Source organism: Anser cygnoides, chromosome 18 (assembly GCF_040182565.1).
Source record: "Anser cygnoides isolate HZ-2024a breed goose chromosome 18, Taihu_goose_T2T_genome, whole genome shotgun sequence".
NCBI lineage: Eukaryota > Metazoa > Chordata > Aves > Anseriformes > Anatidae > Anser > Anser cygnoides.
Genome location: NC_089890.1, coordinates 2,261,498 through 2,279,297, shown reverse-complemented (window position 1 = coordinate 2,279,297; position 17,800 = coordinate 2,261,498). Strand labels below are relative to the sequence as shown.

Genomic DNA, 17,800 nt, shown 5'->3' with positions numbered 1-17,800 from the left:
TTCACTAATAAGAGAAGAAATCCAACTCAAAGGAAAAAGAAAGGCCCTCACATCACTTCTTCCATCAGGCTGACACCTCTTCATCTTGGGGAATTTAACATCTGTTACATAATTCAGAGAACATGTGGTTATTTTCCAGGCTTATTAATAGCTCCAAACCTAAGACTGAAAATGAAAATCAGCAGCTGCTCCAGACTTCACCTCTTGGAGAAATAGGTGAGAGCAGGTACAATGGCTGGCTGGGGGTCAGGGCTTTCACTCACTCCAAGGCTCCTCATTACAAGCCATGAAGGACAGAGTTTGGACTGCACCTCTGCTGCTGAGACATCTGGATCTCCAGATTTTCTTCACATCTCATTTTTCTCTCCAGTAAAGGTACATTTCATGGCAGCAGGCATAGGAAAGGGCCTCACTCTCCACGAGAGTGGACTGGAAGAGTGCCTATGGGAGGGGAGGGAGATATTTCACTGTCCCTTGCATACATAGAGCACGTTTATTCATCAGGTGTTCAATAGCATCCAAGGTGACTACCAGGGCTTCCAGGGATTTTGATGTAAGGATTTTTCTTAATGCCTATGCCACCCTCTCTCTAACTTGGATAAGAGGTTGAAGAAGTGCACTTGGCACCTAGAGCAGTGAGAAGGCTGGTCATAACCTGGAGTTCTGCTTCTGGCAGGGATGGAAGTACACCATCCATGGGCATACTTCTCTGCTCAGGAATAAGTGCTCCCTTCCTAGGCACTTCCAGGCAGCTTTCAGGCTGGGAAATAGCCTCAGTAAAGGCAAATCCGTGGCTGGAACAAATGCTGCATGTCTGCTGTTGAAATGCACAACCTGTAGCTCATGTGCCTTATTGTGCAATGGTAAAGGGAAAGCCCCCCCAGCTTTTGCCATCTTCAGTCCATCCAAGCATCAATGACAACACAGGGTCATGCAAATGATTTTTCAGTGGCAGAACCTAAAGTTAAAGTCCAGCTTGCTCCAGTTCCAAATTCATGTGCAGCTCTAAGCCAATGAAGAAAAAGCAAACCTGACAAAAGATTGTGACTAATGCAAAAACACTTCATTTTCTGGCACTTGATAAAGGCCAAGAACATTTGACAAGAACAGCTAAGTTCACCAGACACCACTGCTCACTGCAGGGAGGAGGTGGTTGCCGCATTCTGTTCAGCTCCAAGCCCTGTCCAGTTCAGCCGCTCCCATGGGATGCAGGTGACCCATGCCTAAGAGCTCAGTTGGCCACTTGCAGAACAGTAAAGTGCAAGGCCTAAACTATCAGAAACCAGGAGCTAGTCTTTTCCTAGCTCACATGATGAGAAATGCTTAAATACTAAACAGGACAGAGTAGAGCCCATACATCTTGTCCTACCAGGAAAAAGCAGGCAGACTGTTATTCTTCACGTGCAATCAATATTCAAATATTTACACAGTGCAAAGCAGCAGCAGGAAAACCTAAGGAAAATCCACCCAAAGACATGACAAGCTTCAAGGCAACTCCAGCAGGAAACAAGAGTCCTTGGCTCAAGACCTTCTCTCAAAACGAACAGAGAGATGCCTTTAGGCAGCACAGCCCACCTTCTGACTCACTATTGGATCAGCAGAGCTGGCGCAGATCCCTGACCCAAGGGACTGCACATCACGGCCTTCACATGGTCAAGAACCACAAGCCATCCAGCCTGCCCAGGGGCAGGAGAAGGGGGTCATGGACAGGACCCGTACTGCAGCCTGGAGCTGGGCCCTGCTTGGGTTTGCAGCTGATTCTGCTGTCTCCAGCAGGCCTAGCTGGCTTGTTTGCTCCCACCCCAGAGCTGTGGGTTACTCAGCTCCTCACTCCACCCGCTGGAGAAATTCCCATGCAAACTGAAATAATCTACTGAAAAGTGAACCATTTCCCTCAGTCTGAATTCACCAAGTTCAAGAACTGTCAGCTGATCCAAAACTACATTTTCAAACTAAAACCAGAAGGTACCATTTTGGCAGAGGAAAATAGCTGTCAGCTTTGTCTTAATGTAGCTGAGATTTTTTTTCCTTCCCTATACTTCTTTCACCCCCATCCATTTAAAAGTTCACTCACTTGTACTTTCATGGGCAGCACATCATATTTTTCCTGTCCACCTACCCATGTTTATCTCTCCACACAGATCTGAAACAGAAACTTCTTATTTCTTCCTCTGTACCTGGGCTGATACTGAAAGCTCTCCTGGGAGAACATTTGCACAATGAAATCTCCCTGTGGAGTTCCCTGGAAGAAATTACTTGCTGCATGGAAATGGCAATAGCCACAAGACAACTACACTGCAGAAGCATCTGCGGGGAGGGGAGAGCCTTTCTTGCCTGACATCATCATTTGGCAGTGGTTTCCACAGCAATGCATCTTGAAATACACTGGGTGCAAAATCTTGCCCAGGGAGATCAGCCTGGCAAGACTTTTCAGAAATATTATTTCCCTATAAATCCAGACATTGTGGGATACTCACATTGGATCTTACATTCCAGCTATGCCTTTCTGCCTTTATATACTAAGCTCCAAACCTGCTTCAGGGCAGCAGTTCTAGGGTCAATTGGATGCAACTCAGTTTATTAGCATAAATATGGAGCCACAGGATATTAGGAAAGGAGTGTGCTAAGAACTTCAAAGCTCTTGGAAATTTAGAAAGCATCTAATTATAACTGTTACCCAACAAGGAGTTTGCACATTATTCATAGTCTTTAGAAAAAGCAACTGGCAACGTCAGAAAAAATATAAAATGAGGATTTGGAGTACATGACCTCCTGTTCATAGTGTGCATTTGCCATGTAATGAAAGAAAAACAGGAAAGAGTCTTGCCAAGGTATGGAGAGGGGGGAAAAAAGGCAAGAAGACAACAACAAAATTGAAGGGGATTTTGTTGGCAGAGCTTGGAAATTATTACTGCTTCCTTTCACTCGACTTCTCTAACACAATTGCTGTGTGCTGAGGCTAATTTGCCAGAGATGCTGCCGCGAGTGTGGAACCACCAGTTCATCACCCTGCACAGGGCAGGTGGCTCCCATCCTCAGAGACCCAACCCCGAGTGCAGGCAGCAGCAAGGAAGACGAAAGAGGGTTTAGGTCAAAATCTGGCAGGACTGGATCTAAGCAGAGCTTTAGTAGGTATTTATTAGGATGGCAACACTGGAGGTCCAATGAAATAAACATAGAACAGCAAATAGCTAGTTCAAACTCAGAGCTTCAGTCACTATCAACAGGCTACACAAATCAAGACCTTGGCATATAGGAGATGTCCAGGCTTAACTGGATGGTACTCAGTAGTTACTTTAGCACACAAATATGCTCATCCATCTAGCTAATGATGCTTCTCCAACCACATTTTCACATATTACTCCCAATACTCATAGCTTCAGTTATAGCCACACAACCGCACTCAACCCCAATGCACACCACTACTATTTATACATGAACCAACTTAGCAGGAGAGTTTCAGTGATGAAACATTTGGTCAAGAATGGATTTGTCAGGGAGTGGCAGAGGTGGATCAGCTACGTGATGGGAGAAAAGAACCAGAAGCCAGGGGTTGTGGCTCACCAGCCACAGGACCTGAACATGATGAGCGGAGATGAGCATTAGTAACAGGATCAAGGAAAAACATCAGATAAGGTGAGAAACTAGGACCAAGGTCCACCCCTGGGGCTCAGTCAGAAGCCTGGAAACAGAGCTGCAGGGTGGGCCTGGGAGCCATCTAGGAGACAGGGTTGAAGAATAGTTACCTACAACAGGTCTGAGAGCCTTCCAGTAGGCAGAAACCAGCCAGCCACAGACATGTCTCCAGCACACCTCATACAGGGCCTGAAGGCCTGGGGCTGAGCTTAAATGGGCTGCGAGACCATGGGTGGAATCCAGGTGAGGCTGCTTATGGTAATTAGTGTCCTCAGAGCTCTAATAGCAGTAAAGTTTGAGCCCAGCATTCAGAAACATGGTAGAACTATGCTTCACATGTTGAAAACCAAAACCCTTTTCCTAGCGCCTTGACTAACGCTCCTCTGGAGGTTGTTCTATGCTGTAGTAAGAGTAAACCGGTGAATGTTACAGTATGGAGCAATTGAGATTCCTGCTGAAATCAGCAGCAAAGCAGAAAGGACTGTCCTGGTATTCTAGATCCATGCACAAAGCTTTGCCCTGGCTCAAGAAAGCAAGTGTGAGGATTTACAGAAACACCAGTACATTTGCTAAACCTCAACATGTGTTCATGTGCCATTGATTCAAGCTACTTTATTGAAGTTATGTTTTTCTGCATCAGGACTTTGCTAGCTACTCTAGCTAAGTTCTGCAAAACAACTTTTTCAATATTTACGTTATTGTGCAGCAGCACTTTAAGATGTTATTTATCAAAAGGTGCTTCATTTCGCCAAATTACTTATGTTAAAAATATATTCTAAAATGCATGGGTTGTATATTGTAGTTGAATGTTCTGTTAAACATCCTTGTGGGTGTTTTTTTTTTTTTTTGTGAACTAGATATTTTCTGGTTTTATATTCTGAAGTTGTACCTCGCACTGTACCACTGTGCAAAATCTTTCATTTGGTTATACATATTATTCACTGTGCTCGTGTGTGTTCTCCCTCTCTATTCCCTGCTCTACTTATTTACTTTGAAATAGAACCCAGTCATCTCTCACACAGCACTGTAATTTTTATCATTTTTTTTCTGCAAGATGTTAGCAAAACATATTTAAGTCTGACCCTGACAACCATACTCATTTTCTTTCAAACATTTCAATTATTACTTAATTTAGGCCTGCTTGAATAGTCCTGCTGCCTCTAATATGACCACTGCCGCAGCAGTGTAGCAGTGTTTTCAAAATGAAAGGGTTTTTTAATTGTCCGTAGAAAAGTTGATGTTAATAATATAACTTCATTCAATATGGTGCATTTTACCACTGAATAGTTTTATTGCTTTCTGGAGATGTGGCTTAGAAACAAAGGAAAATAATAGAGTTGGGTCAAAGTGGTATACACAAATGGTGCAAAGGGCTGAACTCCAAGTTCTGCCTCATGGCTCCATCTTCTGCAGACTGGTGGCTAAGGGGGCACTATAGGCAATCTCCAACTGGTAGCTGGAATTGCTGCCAGCTGGTTTTGGGAAGGGGAAACCAGCTACTTTTGTTGCTGATTTATCAGTACCATACAAAGTCAGGAGAAGCGTAGAGCACTGTTCAGAGCTGTTGCCTTCAATATTTTTGCAATGGTCAGAAGTCAAAGAATGGGGATCCCCATTCGGGTGGGGATGTGGATGCAGCTGTCACTCAGATTTTGCTGGAATGATGCTGACTGGTGGAGCTCTGCAATGCGAAGACATGCTGCGTAGGCTACCTCTATATCTCACTTGAGGCATGACATCTAAAATAATATTTAACTATCATAAATAACTGACTGGCAGAGCTAAAATCACCAAGTCCAGACACAGTAAAGCAGCTCTCAGACTGATTCTGAAATGCCCAGGACCTACTTCAAGATGTAAGTGTTGCTCACATGACCTTAAAAATGACAAGTACATCAAAAATGAAGAAGCTGCTTGAGAAGAAATTGCAAGGAGCAGTTAGAAGTGTAAAATAACAGTTTTAAAACTCCATATTGCAAGCCTGGAATAAACATACACTGACAAACAAAGCAGAGTTAAAAAAAGTTTGTGCAGCTACACAGTGGAGTAGGAGTTAAAAGGCATTTCTTGAAAAGCCCAAGTCATGTTCAAGAGAGGAAATAGATTCCTGAACGTGACAAATTGCATGGAAAAGAACGATATGGCAGGCCAAAAAGGGTTTTGAGCAACAACTTGCTAGAGACATAAAAGGTAACAATAAAACCTCTTCAGAAACATTAGGGGAAGGATGTTTGCCAGAGAGGTGGTGTGGCTGATAGATGATCACTGCATAAAAAGCATACTCAAGAGAGACAGGTCATAGCAGAAAGGTTAAATGAATTGTTTGCATTGTTTTTCATTATGAAGGAGGTGGAAAATGAAGGCAAGAAACAGAGATAAATAATCTGTTTTCATAATGAAAGAAGCGTCCTATGGCAGTCCCAGAGAGGCCTGTCCAATAGATCTACTCATTTATTAAGAAATGATCTGGGGGCTGTGAGTGTGTGACGAGTGAGATGACAAAATTTATTAGTGGTACAAAATTAATCAGGATAATCAAACCAGAACTGGTTGCAGCAGTTTAAAAATAAATAAATAAATAAATCACAAAACCCAATGTCTGACAAATAAAATAAGAGCTGAATTTCAGTGCCAAACAGTGCAAAAAATGCACTGGAGAAAAATAGCCTGTAGTCTCCGTACAATATGGTAAGCCCTGAACTAGTGATTACCATTCAGGAATGAGTTACTGGGAGGAATACGGCTAGTTCCTTGAAAACATCGACTCAAAGTTCACATAACCATGATTAAATATAATGCGAATGGTTGCTGGGAAAGAAATAGAGAACAAAATTGAAACTATGATGCTGTCTGAATCCATTGTGTGCTTTCGTGATGTATACATTTCTGCTCAGTGCATCCCAGAAAGGAAATAACGGAGCGAGAAAGGGTCAGAGGAAGGAACTGACGTTGAACAAAGCCAGAGAACAGCTTCCGTACAAAAATAGACTAACACATTAGGACCCTTCAATCTGGCAAAGAAGTGGTTGAAAAGAATGTAGGAGACACTTATCAAATCAGAATTTTATCAGATCCTCAACATCATGGGGAAGGTCAAGAAAGAACAAATACATACTGCTTCTCACAGCACCAGACCTAGGAGGTATCCAATGAAATTACCAAGAGCAGATTTTAAAGAAGTGAAAGGAAGTATTTTTGCAAAGAATGTACAATTACGTTGTAGAATTTTTGCTGGAAGACTTCATGGTGGTCAAAAGCAGAAATAGGCTCAAGGAGGAATTAAATAATTCACTGAAAATGCAACAGACATAGCCTCCAGCTCAGGAATTGTCCATGAGTATCCAACAGAAGGTAGAAATTTGTAAGAGAAGGTATATGCTGCACTTGCCCTCCTCCAGGATATTAGGTGAAATGGGAATTTGTTCTTGCTATGTATAGCAGCTATGTCAAGGCATGGAGTTCCCGTAACATTGCCCTGAGACTATGTGGCTTTTTTCTGCTGACATAGAAGGTAATATTTCTTCCTGTAGCTGCTGGACACTGAGAGCTAGAAGACGTTCTCCATCAGACTGCACCAATTTCATGTGGATCACATTTTGGACATAAAGCATTCAACTAATAGTCAAGAAAAAGCCTAGTGAGTCATCAAATGTGACCCTATGCTTTGCACAGAGCAGGTTCATTTCATAATTCACCCTATGAAACTCAGCTAATCTGTTCTTTAATATCCTCTATGATGAATCTGACTTGAGCACATTATCACAAAAAATAAGTTTGTTGGGTTTTTTTTGTTTTTTTTTTTTGTTTGTTTGTTTGTTTTTCAGGGACTTCCGTAGGCTTGTCTTCAAAAACGCTGCACAGCAATGGGTATTCTGACTTGTCACATACTTTGGTAGCATTGTTCTCACTGCTCCATATTCCAGTACAGGCAGCTGCCCCTGGCAGGCCCCAGAAATAGGACCTGGAGAATGCCCTCGTCCCACCAGCTGTCCTACAGCTGTTGCACATGGTGACTTCCTGTGCTGGTAGGGGCTGCAGGCAGTGGTAGGGAAGGTAAGAGAGAAGCCTCCACATGGACTCTGGTTTCTCCAGGTCCATAGACCAAGAGCCTCCTGTGTTGTGCAAGCACAAATACAAAGCGTGCTGGCTGTGGTTTACATCACAGCACTTTGTTTTCCACCCTTGCTTCTAGCTTTATACTTTCTTCACATCTTCTACTTACATGATCCTGCAATTATTTTTACAAACAAATCTTATTTTCTTCAGGTTTCTTTCTCTAGCAACACATGAGACCACATGAATGGGATACGTATTGGGGACAGTCCATATTACAAAGGTTGAGACATAATGTTATGCTTTACAAAAAGCCCACTGCAAAGCTTTGTTCTCTGATAAGTAGTTTGATTTTGTTTCAAAATCAAGTATTTCTGGAAAAGCCCAGAGCAATCCTTCCCTTCACCATCCCGTCTGTAGCTGTACTTTCTGACATCAGTGCTCATGGGTCTCAATACTGTTTGCTTCCCTCTCCTAAAAAGCCAAACCACCAATCAGAAGAAATCAAAAGTGACTTCAGAAGTCCAAGCATTCGCTCTGTCAGACAGGAAAAGCCAGAAAATTACCAGTGCTTGGAGAAGACTATGGGCCTATGCCAACACGACAGCAGGCTGACACACGTGGGAATCAAGGTCTGCAGACCCACATCTGCCTGCAGGGTCCCAGGCACTTCTGTGCCATCTTGGTCATGGATAGGCACGGACACATTGCAGCTGTGCCATTCTGCCTGGGACTTTCTCATCAGGACACTCATTATATGATTGCCAAGGCAGTCAGCAGTGGTTTTTGCCAAGTTGCAGCTGACCCTGCATCACCTTCACACAGTTTGGGAGCTCCATCTCAGGCCCAGAACATCATCTGATGGGTTTCTAGGAGCTGGCATGGGGCAGAAGTAGGGTCAGTGTTACCAGGGGATTAGCAGGGCCTCTTCCTTGCTTCCTTGAAGCTTCTGGTTGCTCTCAGCCTGTCTAGACCTGTAATTGTTTTCTCAGGCATTAAACGAGACCTGAGGTAGAGCCCTTCTTGTCCTTTGTGCCAAAAATAATTTAAGTCCATATCACTTCATGAAACCCCTTGTTGAAGTTACACAGTTCAGCTAGGTCATAAAGAGCAGTGACAGTATTTTCCATAGATCCATCTTCTTCTTGTACCCCAGAGAAAGCCAGCATCTCTCATAAATGACATTTCAGGAGGGAATAAAATATTTATCAGACTTCCTGATGACAGCACCACATGATTGTGTTTCCTCAATCAGCAGGTCACAGGACAAAATAGCACTTTCAGTCTGTGGTCCAATCTGATGGAGAAAAGAATCAATCTACTCTTTCGACTTGCTTGTCAAGGGTGAGGCTTCTCTGTAACATCTCAATCTTCTTCCCACTCTGTACGGTCATCAGAGACTCAGAAAGCAAACGGCCTTAGGACTGGTCTCCGTGGGATGGGAGCAGCAGACTCCTGGCTGTTCCTGATACCAGGGTGCCCCATCATGTCCCAGGGTGCCGTGCCGCAGGAGGAGCATGTCCCACAGCTGTGCAACGTTCTGCACATCGCCACCACATGGACCGATGTGCATTACCAAGGGGTGCTAACAGGGGCTTCTTGGCAATGCCACAATGCACGTCTTATAATCCATTTAGGGGTTTTAACTCACTTGTTGTAACTCATAACAACTTCATCTTCACCATCAGCCCCTTGGCCATGGCAGAATTTCTGCCCTTCCCAGGATCCACCCCAGCAGCCGATCCCGCCCCAGCCAACACACTCAGGATTTCTCTTCCCGGACATGGCTGCAACTCTGGAATCATTCCCTGGTGTCAGTGGTGGTGGGCATCATAGGAACAGTGAGCAACCCTGGGGCAGTCAGGCTTGTGTCTCCTCCCCAAGAACACCTGTGTTGCAGCACAGGAGCTTTCTCCTTCTTAAACCCTGGAAGACCTTTACTCTTCTCAAGTTAAAACTCTCCCAGCTTCATAGATTGTTTCGCCAAAGTGTATTTATGATGGAGCAAAAAGAAAAATACATTTAAAATACATTTTTTTTCATTTACAGCTCTGTGTGTGCCAGACCATTCCTGTCCTTACTCTTGCAATACAGCCCTCCAAGAGAAACTTCTGCAAAACTACCTAGGGACATCCTGCCAGCTTCCAGTAAAGCATGTGAAACTCTTAAGAATCAATTAATCCACTTTGAAACAGTGAGTCAGGCTCCCAAACACTTCGGCAGTTCTCAGTCTGGAGTCAATGCTTTGGTAAGAGCCAGATTCAGAGTAATTCAGTTCCTGAGCAAACCAGGTCCCAGCACAAAAGGATTTGAAGGGTGAAACCTATATCAAACTGGGCATCATCTATACGTGACTCTCTTGAAAATCTGCTTTCAAGGACCCCCAGGGCTTCTGATACAATTGGCTTAACTTTATTTAAAAATCAGCCTCTAGTAGACGATTGATTTTTGGCAGTCTCTGGGTGGTCATGGAAAACACGTTTTACATTGTCTGTGCAGTCTCTTACCTCTTTCCATTAAAATGTAGGTTTTAGCTAATACAGTAAAAGTAGCTTATGTTCAAAGGGGAAAACCGTATCAGAATCCTCAAGAAAAAAAAAGAAAAGGATAAAAATCAAAGAAGAAAATACGGCAGCAGATGGTGGATTAGTCTACCCTCAAAGGCCACCTGAATCCAGCTAAACCACACAGATGATCAGCGAAGATAACCCCACATCTGGATTACCCTGCATCCCTGGCCCTGACTGCTCTCTTCCTTCCAGACTGCGGTGCCACGCTAATGTTTATATCTCAAACACGTCGCTTAATAACTGTGCAATTTCATTCATGCAATACATTTTTACGATTTAAGACCTCTGTAGAATTTTACGACTATTTTTAATTTATCATACTAATTCAAACTGTAATATCCTGCCAGAGATGTAGAATAGGGTTGACATATGTCCCTTGTTCTGAATAGAAGAATGTATTAGAGTCTAGCAGCTAGAAAGAGCAAATTTAGGTTTTATCTCAGTCAGATCCATTTTGGTCCCTTCCTGCTCTAGATACCCTGCTATTTTTCTTTTGTTTAAAGGTGGCTGGCAAAGAAAAAGCAAAAAATGAGAGCTGTGCCTTTTGTGTTTCTGCTTTTTCCAGTGTACAGACTAGACGGAGTGGGAGAGGTTATTACCTACGATAAAAAAGAAAGAATTACTTTCCCTCTCTTTCTTCAGAAATTCAGGTCTTGTGTGTAGAAGGAAAATCTTGGATAGTTGGAGATTGACAAGCAGGACAAGACAGAGCAAATTGCCCTTTGGGACTTCTGTGAAGCTCTGATCTTTGTGCCCATTTGCAGACTGGTCTCTTGTGTTATCAGGTAGCCTGGGGGAAGCATGGATGGAGGAACGAGCTTACAGAAAACTTATTGCCTGGTTAATTTTTGCAGGATGTTGGAGACCAAGTACCAAATATGCTGGGGGCTGGCTGCCTGATGGGGTTCAAGTTTCCACCCACAGCAGCCCTCCAGAACATCTACCCAAAGAGGGGGAGACAAGCTTGATGCTACTCATCATTTGTAACCAAAGAAAAGAAAGAAAAGGGAAAAAGAGGCCTATTCATCGCAACAAAGCCACAAAGAAGAGCCCAAACTCAATTTTCTCAATTTGGAAAAGAAAATCTTATGGAGGTCACCTTTAATTTGAGTGATGCTAGGTGAGCAATTCTCTGCCTGGGTCTGTCTGCCAATCTCTCTAATTCCTTTTGTCATGATGGTTCAAGAGCATTATTGAAACGCAAAACACAGAGTTTAATTACAGAGGACAATGCACTGGATTACGCTAACTGCTGATCTCGAAAATGGCTTTCTTTCCCTGTGTTTTAATTGCAGCGTTCATGGAATTAGAATGGGAACCCAAACCCAGACCTCCCCTGCCACAAAGCACCACTCACTGTGCTCTTGTCCAAATATCAAAAAGGAGAAAAATCCCAGCTGAGATGTCAGAGGTGACCCTGGGTGGAAGCCGTATCTCGCTTTTAAATCCCATCCTCCACACAAGTTCAGCTCAGCTCCTCCATGCTCCCCATCTGTCTTTGGTGGGGTCCCACCCTGGCAAGGCTTTGCTGGCACTGGGCACCACCAGCACCGGGCTCCAGGCTGCAAGCTCGGTAGCGCTGGAGATGCAAAGGTCTGGGCCTGGGAAACGTCAGCCCATGCCAGGATGTGTTCCCTGATAGTCAGCAAAACTTTTCAGTCCTTCATTTCATTCTATTATTTCTGCTGATGGCACTATAAATAATTACTCCCCACCCTCTGCATGCTTGCGAGGCTTGAGTCACTTTGCTGAACCAAGATGTACGTTTTGCTCTATTCATCTCTGCCTGCTTGTATTTGTGGGTGGCTTTTTCATCCCACCACCACTGCTTGCCCTGCTGGTGGCACAGGGCTTACCGGGGCACTTCTCCTTGGGGGTGCATGTGATGCCACATGGTGGGGAGCATCTCCCCATCACTGGCTGCTGCCCCTTGCGGGGGGGTCTCTGACCCAAGGGGTCCCCTCTGCTGTTGCATCTCCTTTGCCCACCCACAGCCATCAACGACAGCTAGTGGATTTTGAAACCCGTTTCTTGTCCAAGTTCACCTGCAGCCCTGCTCAGATCCCCAAACCAGGTTTTGTAGCCACGGAACTAAAGGCACTTTCAGGTTTCCTTGCCAGGTCACTCGCTCTCCTGCTGCAAGCTGGAAACAAGGCAGCTATTATCCTGTGTCTCGGTCGCAAGGGCCGTACTCCCTCATCATGTCACCCAAAGTCACAAACAAACCACCACCAGCACACATTGCAACAACAATATGAGAGCCACTGACTAAATGAACACAGACCAGGAAAACCAATAAATGCATAACCCTGGGGCACACAGCATTTATTTACAGTCCTGCACCCCTATGAATTAACCAGGGAGCCTATACTGCAGATTTCTCTCTGCCCCAGAATCTTTGTTTTTGCTTGCCGGCAGCATCTCCTCCTCTCGAGTTTATTTCTTCGACTGCTCAAGTTGAAACATATTGCTGCCCACAAAACACCTGATACCTCCAGGTGCACTTGCTCAGCTGCTCACATGCTGACATACTGCTCTGTTTCCCTTGCTCACTTGGAAGTTTCCCTGTCCCATCCCTCTTTCACTTACAGCAGTTATTGTTGCAGACAAGAAGCCCAGTTCTCTGTCCCTGCTGGACAGCCCCAGAATCCCCAGGTGCTTTAAGATATTCTGACCTCACAATATCTCCTCAACAAGCCCACTGCCCTCCAAAATGACAGCTAGCTGGAGTTTTTGCCAGTGGATTAATGAAAGTTTTTTTTTTTTTGCTGTGCTAACATCTCAACATGCCATACATAAACAGCTTGTCCCCTGATTTACGGGGAGCGGTGGCCACAATCTAGCAGTTCTCCAGGAGATTAGTGGCTGCTTTTTCAACCCTATTTCAAGCCTCGAGGAGGTCTGCTATTTGTCAAAAGTGTTATTAACCTCAGCTAGGCACCAGGACAAATGTTTTCCTGGAAGAGCCTCTGCTCCCCTTGCGGGGGAGAGGGCTCCTTGGGACCCTTGCTCACCTGGGACCCATTTGCAAGGAGAAAAGCCACCTCTCATTAAGCTCAGGGGATCCCAAACATGCACAGAGACACTTGCAGCGACGTTGAGGAAGGAGCTGCAACACATAATTTGACGAAATAACTCTGGTGTGTAGAAGTATAAATGAAGAGATCACTCAGTTAGGTGCAGAGGGAGAGAGAAAAATCAATTGGCAAATGTGCTAGTTAGCAGTTAAATGTTCTCCGTGCACAATGTTCCCACCGAAGGGCAATTTATAAGCCCAGAGAAAGCTGCCGTGGGTTATGCCGCTGAGCAGAAACTCCACAACGAATACAACACCATTGCTCCTAAACCCCGGGATCCAGCTTCCTCAGAAATGCTCTGCATTGATAGTGCAGTGCGCATGGAAGGACGTGGCAAAACTCTCTTCACCTGGTGCAAGGGAAGGCAGCGGGGAGAGGAGCCGGTGGCCACGGGGGCAACTGGAGGAGAGTGGCAGGGAGCAACTTCTCCGGTGATTTGTGCGATAGGTAACCCAACTTATCTTCCAGCGAGTGGCAGCTCTTTGATTTAAAGAGGAAGGAATAAAAGCGTCTAGGGCATGCACGCAGTTATTTCAAAGGGAGCGAGGGGAGCGGAGGGGAGGAGGCAGAGCCCCGTGTCCCCAGGTGCGCTGCAGGAGGGCACCGCGCGACCCTGCCCACGCCGGGCGGCCGGCCAGCAAGCCGTTGGACTTCTCTCCAGAAAAATGGAAAGAGAGGGAGAATAGGGGGAGCGAGAGAGGGGGAGAAGCCGTGCCAGCAGCCCCAGTCCCCAGCGCGTACCTGCTGCTGCCGGTCCCAGGTGAGCGGCTGCCCCCAGCCATGCCGTGGTGCTGCCGAGCCCCGAGGTCGTCCGGAAGAAGTGAGAGTGCCTACCGCTACTTGGGAAGACAGAATATAGTACAAGCGTTAATTAAAAGAGTCTGAAAGCTCTCTCCTGCTTGCCTGCTCGCTCTTTTTTTTTTTTTTTTTTTCAGTACCGGATCGGATTTAAAGGGCTAGAACCCCAATTTGGTGTTGTTGCTCCCCAGGAGCGATGCTCTCCTGCTCCGGCCTGTCAGCTCCAGCAGCAATTCGGCTCCCGTCGGGACCATCCTGGCAATCCAGCAAGCCCGTAGTAAGCAGCGGCGGGAGTTCCTCGGTGACAGCAGCAACAAATTGTAAATCAATGCTTTGGAGAGCAGGCACGGCCGCTCGCGAGCAGAGATGCTATTGGCAGCGTGGTGAGACGGAGGGAGGAAAGTTTGCTTTCTACAAGCTCCTGGCAGCTCTGGCAAGGCGGGAGGAGGGTCTTGTCCCCTCTGTCCTAGTGCTGCCACCTCTCCTGGATGCCAGTGTTGGTGCCCAAAGGCTCTGCCCTCCCACGCTGGGTGGCCACAGGGAAGGGCTGCGTCACCCCAGCATGGCATGGCCATCGGGAGTGTTCCTGTTTGGACGTGGTGACCGCTTGCTTGTGCCAAGGTGGCCAGAAGAGGATCTGCCACCGGCGGGAGCACAAGTGGTGCTGATCCCACCTTCAACTTCCTAGCCATTGGGTTCCTTCAGGGGTCTTCCAGATCTCCATCAAAGCATCCGTCTCCAACAGTCCACTTTCTTGGAGCATCCTGATCTTCTCAGCATGGCACACAGTGAAAACATGTGGTCATGCCTAGACAGATTGCCTTCCCATTCCTTCCCCAGAAAAGAGGTGCAGAAGATTGAGTGGCAAAGAACCAGCGTTTGCACTGAGCTCAGCTGTGTCCAGACTTTAAGCTCAAATGAGAAAAACCAAAGAGGAACAACCAGGAAAGAAAGAACCTCATCTCCTCCTCTTTTTTCCTGGTTTGGCCCCAAAATGCAACCCACCCTCACCAAGGCCAGCTTCAGAGCATCACGGCTGGTGCTGGCTGTGTCCAATCGATCTCCTCCTCACACTCAGGGCTGACCTGTATGTTCTGGCTTTCTCTTTTCTTATTAATTACACAAGGTTGTGGATGCCAAAATGAAAAGCTGGTTTTAATTCCATGCTGCAACCCAGTTCCAAGCTGCTGAGATAATTAGCAGTTTTTTTTAATGAACAAGGAGACTACCAACATGGAGGAAGGAAAGATGGGGAGGGAGGGGAATCATGGTTGGGGCCTGGTCAGTGAAACTGCAAATCGGAGATGGACCCAGGCTTCAAAGCATGCCAACGCCCTGGGGGCTGAGCCTTCAGCACCCGGTGAGGTGCTCCCGAGCGTGGCGAGGGCGCGTGCTGGATGGCGCCGCAGGGCAGCTCTGCAGAGTGGCGCACTCAGGCGTCTGCTTGGCCCAGGGCCACGCTGAAGAACGGAGAGGCTCCGTCTCGTCGCAGTAGCCTGTTGACATCCATCTGGCTCTGGGGAGGCGAGAGAAAGCAGTTTTGGAGCCTACTTTTCCACAAGTCTTGGGTAGCCGCAGCTCCAAGTTGCACCAGCCTCGGGCTGTCTGGTTAGCTGGAGCAGCACCACCACACTGCGAGGGTTCCTGCTGGTGGCAGGAGGGTTTCACCCCAAAACACATCTATCCAAATCACTTACTATCTGTGTGAACACCTCCAAAATCAACCTGATGGCAAGCATAGATACAATTTCCCAGGTTAATGCTGAGGTGAACTATCAGCTGCAAATTACTAGGCAATGTTACTTGGTAGAGGATGCAGGAAAGCACCTCTCTATATAAAGAAGGAGCACCAGGCGGAGGTGAAATGCCAGCAAAAACAGCACATCCCCAGAGAGTGCAGCCTCCAGCCTGAATTGTTGCTTTCTCGTGTGCATCGCAGAGACATGCGGTTGTTGTTCCTTTAATTATTAATCCTTGCACTGACGTATTATATGTGCATGGGTTTCTGAAGGGGGCTCCAATGTAAAAATGAAAAATACATTTCATTCTCTCTCTTAAAACTTGTCTCTATTCCATGACCAATTTTATTGCCGTTCCGCTCTAATTTTAAATATAACAAGAAACATTAAGGCTTTCAATTAAAAGATCTCTTTCTGGAGATACTGGAAAGTAGCCTGAAGTATGGACCACGTGTGCCATGTTTAAGTGGGATGCTGCCTGCTATCTGATTTCCAGTTTGGTCACTGCTGCAGGGCACAGTGCTTGTGGCTGGCTTTGCCAAGCTGTGCAGTGAGCACTGCTTTCAGGAGCTCCTCACAAGATGCAGGCTGTAGTGAGGGGCAAATAAACCTCAGCACAATGTGACCCTGGATTCTGATATTTTTTTGATATTTGGTTCTGAATTTTACATCTCTTTGATTTTCTTTGTAATGGGCTGAGTCACAGCCATGACACAGGTCTCCCGCTGCAGTGCAGAAGGAGGATCCAGAAACTGCCTGTAGAGCCACTTTTAGTGACAGTGACTTTGAAGAGAGTCCTCATTTACCGTGATTTTATCACTGCGTTCTTCGGACACTGTTAGGTTTGAAGTTTGATCCATGGAAGGTTTTGTCCAAACCTTCTTTTCTCCAGCAACATAAATCTTGCACTTGGCCTCATTTGGTTCTGTCTTTTCAGGGCACCAAGTCCCCCGGAAAGCTTGCAGCTGGGGAGGTATTTTGTCCCAGGCAGAAATCAGTGTTTGCAAATATTTGCATTACCGAGGTACCAACAGCGTTAGACCCAGCTGACCAAACCCAAAGTTGCCATTTCTCACAGACGTGCTCAGCCCCCTATTTGTCACCCTCCTGCAGATGGTGTCACAGCACACACAAGGCATCAGGACATCGTGTCAACAGGGGGTGAAGGTGGCCCATCCACACATCCTGAGCTGAACCCCAGCCCAGCTAACACATGGACACTGCTCTGGTTTGGTAGCTCAGAAGTGACATCCTGACATGTCTCTGCCTTAGCAGGACAGACAGCCATCATACTACCATTTTAAAAAAGGAGATGCTTTGGGTAAAAGTCTTGCTCCATCAAGTTTTCCCATTGACTTGGCAGGCCTTGGTGTCTGCTGGGGTGCTTGGAGCTTCACAGGCAGAGCAGGGAGAAGGACACTGCTGAGCAGGGCTGCAGTTGGCAGCTCATTTTCCTTCTGGTGTGTTGCTGCTTTCTTAATGGAAGTGGCATCTCTTTGATTTTATTAACTACAAGGATGTTAGAGGAGAGCTTCTCATGACGCTGGGGAAAACAGCGGGTTTCTGAGGATAAGATGAAAAGACAGAGCTGGGTATTATAGCAACATGTAAAAAACACCACAGCAAAGGCGTTTCAGGTGAGAAGAGCTTCCAAGCTGGATCAGACGCACCCTGGCTCCATGTAATTAGCCCAGAGCAAGCAGACTCTGCATCGAGCAAGGAGTGCTTGCCCTGTATGGGGCACCTCCTGCCTTACTCCAGCCAGGAGAAGCTCAGCCATCCTTCCCCACACGCCTGAGTCTGATCGCAGTTTTGCAGGGTGTGCTGGGCATGGGGGCAAGGGGATGACATGCAATCCATGCAGCGGGGTTGCAGGAAACCCAAGCCAGATGCAGAGCTGTGCAGGATCTTGTCCAAAAAAACCATC

General features: G+C 46.2%; 1 protein-coding gene across 3 annotated transcripts in view; it reads right to left on the bottom strand.

Annotated features, from left to right (window-relative positions):
- CALN1 (calneuron 1) overlaps nucleotides 1–15,463 on the bottom strand; it is a 159,157-nt gene extending 143,694 nt beyond the window's left edge. The window contains exon 1 of one of the 3 annotated variants that reach the window (XM_066979563.1): nucleotides 14,078–15,463. The gene's annotated coding sequence lies outside the window, so the exon portion shown is untranslated. Of the gene's footprint in view, nucleotides 1–3,746; nucleotides 3,849–14,077 lie in introns of those variants that run through there. The other 2 variants (XM_066979561.1, XM_066979562.1) reach the window with 2 other exon arrangements.
- Nucleotides 15,464–17,800: the final 2,337 nt, after the last annotated feature.